Source organism: Strongylocentrotus purpuratus, unplaced genomic scaffold (genome assembly GCF_000002235.5).
Source record: "Strongylocentrotus purpuratus isolate Spur 01 unplaced genomic scaffold, Spur_5.0 spur5_scaffold_16, whole genome shotgun sequence".
In the NCBI taxonomy this organism is placed as follows: Eukaryota; Metazoa; Echinodermata; class Echinoidea; order Camarodonta; family Strongylocentrotidae; genus Strongylocentrotus; species Strongylocentrotus purpuratus.
In genome coordinates this window covers 33,877,168-33,887,015 of record NW_022145601.1, presented here as the reverse complement: position 1 = coordinate 33,887,015, position 9,848 = coordinate 33,877,168, and positions in this window count along the sequence as shown.

The window sequence follows — 9,848 nt, the reverse complement described above, 5'->3', positions numbered from 1 at the left end:
TATTTTGTGAAAATATGAAGCTAGTAGATTCATTTGAAAGATGTTGGGCAGGTTTCAATGGTCTTTTTGAATAATGCTGATAATATGTTTAATCAATGGTATGTTTTACGTTGGCAGTCGGCATTCATTTGCTGCACTATTGCGCTCGACGGGCGAGGGCAGTACAGTGGAGTTACCGAGCCCGGCACAATTGTGTTACTGGACCGCAGGGCCGTAGCCAGAGTTTGATGTTTGGGGGGCACAATTGATCGACATCCTGGGGAGGGCTCTAAAAAGTTCAACCAATCTTGGAAATGTTTGAGGGCACGTGGGGACAGACCTGGATGCTATACAATAACCCACTATTATTCTTAATTCGTGATTTTGAGTGAGCTACATGATGGTTGACCTGAATCCTTTTCTTATAGTTCAAACGCAAGAACTCTTATGTTAATGCATGCAGGTGTTCCGGACCGAATTTCTTATACGAAACCCTTATATCTGTGCACCCCAAAATAATTAACCAAATTAGAGAGTTTTAATTACATAAGGATCAATACTGTGGGCCATCTTTATTATCGGGACCTTATAACATGAAATGAATATACAATCTTTCGTACAAATCCATTCACAATAATTTGTACAAGTTTAAAGTTTCTCTTAAAACGTATCTATTCAATGTTAAAAGTGTACACTCATGAACTCAGCGTCCAACACTACATGTATTTTTTGCTTCTAAGTGGATTTTCTAATATGTATGACTTTTTCTTGTAATTCTTTCCTTTCTATTTGAAGCGCATAGGGACATGCTATCCTGTAATGTGTTATGCGCTATAAAAGAAGTGAGTATTATTATTGTTATTATTATACCTCCAATCGTCCTGCGCTAATCGCATCTAATCAAGATGCGTTGTAGGTTTAGAAATTAAGTGGGTGTACGGATTATTTTGCGTGTAAACTAGTAACTCCACCTAATTCTATTTTTAATTAATCTACTTAAAAGCAGAATCTTAAATTTGGTACTTAATTCTATAATTTCACACATAAGTAACGATATTTACTGAATTATCACTAACCTCCTTTCTCTTTTTAAACTAAAATATCACTAGGCCCTTGGTAATTACTGTTGATCATCAAACATTTATAACTTCTAAAAGCAAATCTATGTAAAGAAAACTAAACTTAGTCACTAGCATACATGATTACCACTTTATACAGGTCTCGAAATATTAGGAGTCATGCTCAATACAAGTAATAATAATATAATTTACACTGAATAATATTACAGCCAAGACATTAATACTCAAATCTAAGCTAGACTTATAGCGTTAAGATTTACTTATATTTATATTGAAATATTGTAGTTAAAAACCCACTAAACAAATCTCTACTTTTGTAGTGTACTCTCTTTAAAAAAAAGAGTGAATTTTCACACTATTTTCACTTTCTTGGGAGTGACGTCCGTGATTACTTGTTTAGGAGTGAAAATCGATTGATTTTAGAGTGCTGCTCTCTAAGAAGAAAAGAGTGAATGTTCACTCTATTTTCACTACATTTTCACTCTCCAGAGGAGTGACGTCCGTGATTTTGAAAATTCACTCTTTTTTTTTAAAGAGAGTACGGAGTACACAACACGAGAAAACAACAATCGATCGGTGGATCTAGACTATAGGTCTGGTACAATGACAAGCATGTAAATTATGTGTTACCCATTTCTTACTGGTTATCAACAACAGGCACTCAAAGTTAGTCAAATTAACCATCACAATGGAATGGAAAAAAATGCACGAATCACAGTTATAATATAGCTAACTTTACGTGATTCATGGGAGTTGGATCCACAACTAGCTAGTCGAAAACAGTGGTCGATGAGCCCGTTGTTGATCGCGAAAAAGATGCAGACGATGATGAAGAAGACGACGATGAAGACGATGATGTGGTTGGCAATGGTCTCTTTGATGATGGTGATGAGACAGTCAATTAATAGATGAATACAATGATGATACAGATGATGTCAATAGACCAACTTGCGATGCAGATCGAAGAATCAAATGTCGAAGCAAAAATAATGAGGTCGATGATAAAACTGTTGGCAAACAATAATGCAGGTGAGAAAAACAATAGATCATAATTGTCTATTCTCACTGCACGAAGAATGTAAAGTGTTTTCAATGAACAGCAAAAGACTTAATATATCTTGCAAAAGTACAAGACGCAATCGGTGAGCAAGTCCACCGGGAATGGTCCGGGGGTGAAGTCGTTCGATCCTTGTTGGATAAATTAGACCGGTTTCAATAAACGCAACACACAGTATTACAACTTGTGTGTACCGATATTAAAAAGCCCACTGATTCCCACATGGAATATCGGAGTGAAACCCCAATCACGACTGTAGCGTGATTGGTTAAAACACGCGCACATCTATGTTAATTAATCACGTGATAGAAAAACTTATGAATAAACCTCGTTTAGTACGTGCACATCTATCTTAATTAATCATGTGATCCAACAAGTTATGAATAAACATAATTTAATTAATAAAACCAGTATGAACCAGTTCCGAAGGTATGGCGAAATACCCAAATCTTCAAACTCCCTACAACTTCTTAGGCAGCCATTCTGGATTAAAAACACAATATAGGCCTATATACCAGTGAATTGTCTATTAATTGTTAATTAATCGTTATTTACGGTTGATTTGAAGGAGATACGATTGGTTGAAACTTTTTATCTAACTTACTGGGGCCCATGCAGTAACTATACTTACCGGCCATCATGTTCTTATGACATTTTAATGGTCGAGAGAGGAAGAAATAGAGATCCATAATTACAATAACAACGATAATGAACATGATTAACATAAAAGAGATGGGGTAGACATGGAGCTGATTAGGAAGAATAAAAGAGCGGTGCAGAAATGCTGTGGATAAATGCCGAAAAATCAAAGGGGGGGGGGTGGAAAACATTATAACAAAACATGAACAAAGATAAATTCAGATGCAAACAAAAAAGTTGAGATCGATAAAGGCGGATAAAAGGGTAAATTTTGAGGAAAAAAAGGTGTATTTAAAACTCTTAGAGATCGATAATAAAATCACGTGCTTATCTCATGGCACCATCAATGGATTACGACCGTCCACAAGCGACACTAATATCGCCTGCTCGCTTTTATCCGCTACATGCGCTTGTCATAGTAACCCATCACCGAACATCCCTAAACGTCGCGATTATGAGATAGGCAGTTAATTGGTGGCAAAGAATTTTTAATTTTTAATTAATCGGGCAAGATGATGACAGAGTATGACAGGAAACAAAACCTCGACATCTCAACCGTTTTAAGTATTGAAAGAGCAATTCAATCTTGTCAGCGCGGAGCTGCATTTTGGACGGCAAGAAAGAGAACTGCGAGAAAGGATGAACGTTTGGGTAAATATAGAGGTATTGTGTCGTCAGCGAGGGCAACTAATTACATGTGGAGGGATGGACAGTGAAATTGAGAAGCAGATAACAATATTGTTCATGTGTTTTTTTCCCCGCCAATAATGCACGAGGTAATGACAGGTCAGCTTTGTGTTGCTGTCATTATGGATCAAGTCGTGAGATCAGGCGCGTACGCAGGGGGGGGGGGGGGGGGGGGGGGGGGGGGTTTGGGGGGTTAAACCCCCCCCTTTGGAAATTTTTTGTGTGTAAACCCCCCTAAAAAAAACCTAAAACCCCCCCCCCCCCCTTTTGGATTTTTTTTTTTTTTTAATTATTAAAAAAAAAAAAAAAAAAATTATTCCCATGGCCGACCTAAAAAAGGTGACCTTACCCCCCCCCCAACGGAGCAAAATGTCAAATTTCCAAATTTCGAGACCAAAAAAAAAAAAAAAAAGTGTCCTCTTACCCCCCCCCCCCCCCCCCCCCCCCCCCCCCCCCCCCCCCCCCCCCCCCCCCCCCCCCCCCGCTTATTCAGCGGTCGGCTGAGTCGTTGCGATTTTTTTGGGACCAAAAAAAAAAAAAAATGTGTTCCTCTTACCCCCCCCCCCCCCCCCCCCCCCCCCCCCCCCCCCCGCTTATTCAGCGGCTGGCTGAGTCGTTGCGAAATTTTCGGACCGATTTATAAATGTTAAAACCCCCCCCTTGAAAAAATCCTGCGTACGCGCCTGCGTGAGATGAGTAGACAGGTAGGTACTTCTTCATGTTCCATAGCTCGTTTTTTAATTGCTTGGTCGATTTCTTTTCTTCTTCATTCAACAAAGTTTCTTCATTTACACAGTTTCTATCTTTATCCGCACCTTCATAGGCAGATCTAAACATTGGCCTCAGGAGGGTATCCGACCCAAACCAATGCTATCTGAGTGTACTATCAAGCCGGTCATTTGGATCGTATCTATGTTTCGATCATTTTCCAGAGCATTTTTTTGTTCCATTAATACACTTAGAAAATTAATTCCCAAACTGCATTTTTTTTCCTTGGTCGGATACCTTTGAAAAGGAGCAAATTGTCCTCATTCAAGTAAGCTAGTTCCCATCTTCATCTTTGTTTTTCCTATAGCTGTAGTGTAGTGGCGGATCATCGATTTGTATGAAGGAGGTGGTGATGTATGTAGGCAAGGTTGACGAAAGTGACGACCGTACGTTAATTGTTTGGACTATCATATTGATCGATTTCGCTCGTAGAGGGCGGTGCATGCTGAAAGCGAGAACGATCGACCAACCCATCGCAAACTTGCTCCGAATAGGACAGTAATAGCAAAGAATGTCATGGAAATAAGACATACGGGATCATTAAGTACACAGTAATACCAATCACCAGGATAACATTCACCCATAGTGGTTACTTTTCGTGAATTAATTCGAACGGTCGAGCATTTAGGAAATTACAGAAGCGCCTTTTCCAATTTCGCCATTCAATGTTCACGTTCGGTGCCCGCGTGATGTCTCTCATTCGACGAAATCTATATACTCCCTGGATTTTTGAAAAAATCTCTGGCAAGGGTGGGGTATAAGTCTGTCTTAAATTATGTGACTAGCAAGTGGATCCGCCACTGCAGCTAAAGGAAAAAAAAAAAGATGAAGTTGAGCACTAACGTACTTGAAGGAGGGCAATGGGGCAATTTGCCCCTCCTGACAGGTAGCTGACTAGCAAAAAATGCAGTTTGGGAATTAATATTAATGGAACAAAAATATGCTCTGGAAAATGATCGAAACATAGATACGATCCAAATGACCGGCTTGATAGTACACTCAGATAGCATTGGTTTGGGTCGGATACCCTCCTGAGGCCAATGTCTAGATCCGCCTATGAAGGTGCGGATAAAGATAGAAACTGTGTAAATGAAGAAACTATATTGATACAAACAAACAAACAAAATAAAAAACATACACAAAATTAAAAAATAAACTATGGTACATAAAGAAGAACCTACCCGTTCACTCATCTCACGACTTAATCCATAATGACAGCAACACAAAGCTGACCTGTCATTACCGCGTGCACGGGGAAAACACATACACAATATATTGCTTTCTGCTCAAATTTTCACATCTTCTCAACTTCCCTGTCCACCCCCTCCACATTTAATTAGTTGCCCTCGCTGACGAAACAACACATTAAGAAATGTCCTGTATATTCCCTCTATATTTACACAAACGTTCGCCCTACATCGCAGTTCTCTTTCTTGTCGTCCAAATTGCATCTCCGCGCTGACAAGATTGAATTGATCTTTTGATACTTGATCTGTCATACTCTGTCATCATGTTTCGTTTTTTAGTTCAAATTAACAATTCTTTGCCACCAATAAATTGCCTATCTCATAATTGCAACGTCTATATTCGATGATGGGTAACTATGACAAACCAATATAGCGAATGCAAGTGAGCCAGACGTGTTAGTGTCGCTTGTGGGTGTTTGTATTCCATTGATGGTGCCAAGAGATAGGTAAGTGATCTTCTTATCGATCTCTTACAGTTTTAGATGAACCTTATCTTTTTAGAATTTACCCTTTTATCCGCCTTTATCGACCTCAGTTTTTTTTTGTTGCATCTGAATTTATCTTTAAAAAATATTTTTCTAATGTTTTCCATCTCCACCCCCCCCCCCCCTTCGATTTTGTCCGTCCTATATTCCTCTCAATCACCTACATTCTCTATCTTTCTTTGTCAATCTTAACGTATTTTTCTGTGGTCTTGTGGTCCTAATTCAACGCAGCTCGTTCTCTCTCTTTTTATCCACAGCAGATCTGCCCCGCCCTTTAATTCTCCTCTATCAGCTCCTTGTTTACCTCATCTCTATCATCGATCTTAATCAAGTCGTTACTGCAATTATGTATCTCTATTTCTTCCTCTTTCGACCATGAACATGTCATATGAACATGATGGCCGGTAGGTACAGTGACTGCATGAGCCCCAGTAAGATAGATAAAAAGTATCAAATAATCGTATATCCTTCAAATCAACCGTAACTAACATTACTTGATAATGGATTTGTACGATAGATTGTAAGTGTATTTTCATATAAGGCCCTGATCATAAAGGTGGCTCACATTATTGATCCTTGTGTAATAAAAAATCTCAAATTTGGTTAATAATTTTGGGGTGCACAGATAATAAGGGTTTCGTAAAAGAAATTCGGCCCGGAACGCCTGCATGCATAATAACATAAGAGTTCTTGCGTTTGAACTATAAGAAAAGGATTCAGGTCAACCATCATGTAGCTCACTCAAAATCACGAATTGATAATAATAGTGTGTTATTATATAGCACCCAGGTCTGTCAGACTTTACACTCCTGGTGCTCCACAGTTTAAATATCTCAACCATAATAGATTCAAATAATCCTGGAAAACGAATCATTAATTTGGTCTTATAAGTCTCTATTATACTTTCTATTACACTTTTCGCAAATGGTAACCAATCACCAAGTCCGCTCGACAACATTCATGCTGACTTTCTTCAGGAAAGATACAAAGAAAAATAGATGACGAGAACCCGATAATGATCAATAATCGACAATATTTTTTTTCTTCAAATTTGTACGATAGATTGTAAGTGCATTTTCATGTCATAAGGCCCCACAGTAGGGCGTTTTATTGAATATTAATGCAGTATTTTGTATACATAACAACAGATATTGAGTGATAATAACAATGACTGGATGCCATATTGAACATTTAATAATATGACACATACTGTGTATATGCCACTGACAGTAAACTCACATCATTAAACAAATTGACAGAGTACCCAGGTAAGATGCCAATACTGTACATCACAGTGCCAGCCAGCAATCACCGACCCCACTCCAAAACCCAGCAAGCCAGAACAATAGATCCGGTCCAGTAACACAATTGTGGCTCGGTAACTCCACTGCTCTCGCCCGTAAAGCGTAATAGTGCAGTCAAATGAATGCCGACCGCCAACGTAAAACATACCATTGATTAAACATATTATCAGCATTATTCAAAAAGACCATTGAAACCTGACCAACATCTTTCAAATGAAGCTTGCTTCATATTTTCACAAAAGATCTTTACCTCGTTTAGACTGACAAAACAAACAAAAGTGCTAAGATTATCTTCTGTTTACTTTCTTTTTTTAATGTTCAGGGAAAGTACGATTGAAAAGAGAGCTGTTGGATAATTACCATCGACACAAACAAGCCAACATTGTCGCCCAAAGACGAAAGTGCCTCAAAATAACATGTTACTACGGTTCCTGTGACTTATCGGCAAGGTAGATGAACAGAGTTCACGAGTGAGAAAATTTTCAGAAGTGACAATGGATGACTTTAATTATACGAATGGGTCTCTAACGTCAATTGCCTTTCTAAATATTTTGAATGATTCTAACAAATTAACGAATCCTTTGAATATCATCGCGATACTGTTCTTTGTTATCATGATATTCTTTGGAACTCTTGGCAATGGATTAACTGTTCTGGTTTATTGCATGCACCGCCCTCTGCGAGCGCATTCGATCAATATCTACATGGTCCATACATCGGTCGTCAACCTAGTCATGTCTGCTCTCTTCAACCCAATCTATATCATAATCAACTTTGCTTACATTGACGACTTCATAACACTTCTCGTCGTTGAGCATATTAGTACGGCCATTATGAACCTGTCTAATGGCTTATCAATGTACAGTCTCTGCGCAGTAGCCACTAATAGATCTCTCCTGATTACACGCCCGAAGACCACCTTCCTTACTTGGTGTGTCCCCCGTAAACGAATCGCCTGTATCCTCGTTGGCCTTTGGTTGGCAGCTATCTTGACATTTTTACCTCAATGGGTCTTGATCTTTTTGGATATTTACTCACCGGATGATCGGCAGATTCGAAATGCTTTCGTGACAGTGAGTAACGTATTCTTACTTTGTTTTTTATTGGCTCTTGCCATCGTTCCCCTGATGCATTTCATCACCCTTTGTAAAATCCGAGTGCACAGGCAGCGAATGGAAAAACAAGTTTCTCCACTTAGTACTGACATCAACATGATCAAGGAACAGCTAGAAACACACGGAACTACTGTAGATCTACCCGACCAAACAGTAGCTCTGGAGCGCCATGACGAGTCGCTTGTCCACCCTGGACCATCTTGTACAAGAGATGAAGAAAATAAAATCACACCGCGACATACGATCAAAAACGACAGCGCAGACAAACTCGATGAGGAGTCACGAGTTCACAAAGCGGACACTCGTAAGGATATAGAGGTGACATGTTCTCAGCGTTGCTCTTCATCAAGTTCTCGACGGGATGTCCAAAAGGAAGCAAACCTTAGGAAACACGGCATGGCCGAAAGTGAAGTACGTTTTCTTAAGATGATGTTCATCATGTATACTGTTCTGATCGTTTCGTATGTCCCTTTTATCCTATCTATGACAGATGTCCTTGACTGGGATATCGTTTTGAAGCTGAGTAAGTTTGCGTATCTCTTTCCAGTCTATAGCGCTTCAATGCCTTACATTTTCTTGTGGAGCAACAAGAATTTTCGATCAGCAGCTGCCAAGATAATTAACATGCAAAAAGTGAAAAACAGGCAAAGAGTAGGCCCTAATTAATTATCGTGTCCTTTTCATGAAAACGCGAAAGAATAGTAGGAATTATAGTTATGTTTAATGAAATGTGAGCTGATGATAATGATAATAATAAAATAATTCAAAATAATAATAACAACAATAATAATAATAAAGTAATACTAATAATGATATGATTGACCAAAGGACGTCAATGCCGGGCTAGGATTCAAATCTCAACCCAGGGATTGACAGTCAAGTGAATGAACCACTATACCACGATACCCTCACAGAGGACGGATGTCAAATCCAGCAAGCTTCAAATGTGTTGACTTGCAGAAAAGAAATAAGTTTCATTGCCTGACGTAACACACTCGATACCTTCGAAACAGTCGAAACACCCTCGGATATCGCATCTGGCGTGTCAGTTAGACTGTTCCAAAGGTACCTCGTGTGGATAATTCTTACTATAAGCCTCACTGCCGTGTATTATTTGTATAATGGTATGATTGTCCCGATGCGCTTGATTAGCGTTTCCCTTAATTATTGGGACACATTTATTTCACAACTTTGTTGTTGTTGTGTTTTTTTGTGTGTTTTGTTTTCTTTGCCGATGCTTTCCTACTATAGAGTGCTGCTTTTAGTGTATTTTAAGGTGTTGCTTTTAATAAATGTTCAGGGTGTACTTAGGTTGTTACTTTTTGTACATTACATTGCATTGTAATATATCTCTGTTTAAGTATACATTTGTGATTAGTGACATTCGATTTCATAATGCTATATATTTGTTTCAAATTCTGGACCCCTCAGTGGAGCAGCGCCCAGGGGCGTCGCCAAAGGGGGGGGGGTGCGACACCCCCCACCTGT